Genomic DNA, 1,429 nt, shown 5'->3' with positions numbered 1-1,429 from the left:
TTTACATTATAAAAATCTAATATAAATATATTCAATGTAATTTTAATATATAAATATAATGTTATATAATATAATTTTAATATTTATATTTATATTTAATATTTATATTTAATAACATATAATTTAATATTAATTTTGATTAAAAATTTTCTATTATTTTTGATTATTTATATTTAGAAATGTAATTAAATTATTTAGATTTTTTTCTGTCATCTTTATTCAAATTGATACTATTTATAATATGCATTTGCTTTGCAACATTATATGCATAATTTCTGACTCTTCTTAATCATAAACTATTATTGATAACATATTAAATTTTTAGTAGCACTAAGATCAGAATTTAATATTTGCTATATAATAAATCAGTAACAAATATTTTGCCAAATGTCCAGAATTTTTTTTTTTAATTTTTTTTTCAAGTAATGTGATGAATAAACTATATATATATTTTTCAAGTAAATTTTTAAGTAAAATATTTTTAATTAGATTTATATTAAGAAAGTTGCTTGGCAATATCAATATAATAAAAAATAATAAGATATGGTATAATATAATAATATAATAAGATATTATATATTATATAAATTATTAATATATATTAATTATTATATATTTATTTAAATAAAATTTTCTCTTAAAGTTGTTCTATGTATATGCGAAATATATTTATAATTATTAAAATTTATTTAAATTTTATTCAAATCTTTAAATTTTATAATAAAAACACGAAAAATGTTAAAAATTGTAAATAATTCTAATTTTAGCCAGAAATTGTAATTTTATTTAATTACAGATTAATTTATTACAGATTATAACTTATATTCTTACAAGATTAAAATCACATTTTACATTAAATCAATTCAATAACTTTTACATAAATACTTATTATTATTATTTATAGCATTAATAGAAGATTAAATTGAGATATTGAAAAGACTTTGGAATAATATTCTTATCAATGCAGTATTCTTAATAAAAATATGATAAAGAATTTGAAATTGTCATTGTCATGGCCAATCCTGACTGCAATTTTATATCTCATTAAAAATCTGAACAAAAAAAAATCTTATAAAAAAAATTGATTACAAGTCAGAAATTAATAATATTAAAAATTAAGAAATTTACAGATTAATCTCCATTATTAATTTTGTTAACTATTTAACTGGTTTAAAATATTTTTGTGTCTATCATAAATTGATTTTAAATAATTTTAGTCATTGTACATATTTTTTATATCATTATATCATTAAATCATTTTTAAATTATAATATATAATTATTTCACAATTGAATAAAATAAATATCAAAAATATCAAAGATGAAATTGATATTAGATTATATATTTTATATTACATAAGATTTTATTTTAATATATATTTATATATTATTCATATATATAATATATATATAAAAATATATATTATTAT

The sequence above is a fragment of the Apis laboriosa genome, unplaced genomic scaffold, assembly GCF_014066325.1.
Source record: "Apis laboriosa isolate Shangri-la unplaced genomic scaffold, ASM1406632v1 scaffold262_cov140, whole genome shotgun sequence".
Taxonomy (NCBI): Eukaryota; Metazoa; Arthropoda; class Insecta; order Hymenoptera; family Apidae; genus Apis; species Apis laboriosa.
This window is presented reverse-complemented; position numbering follows the sequence as displayed.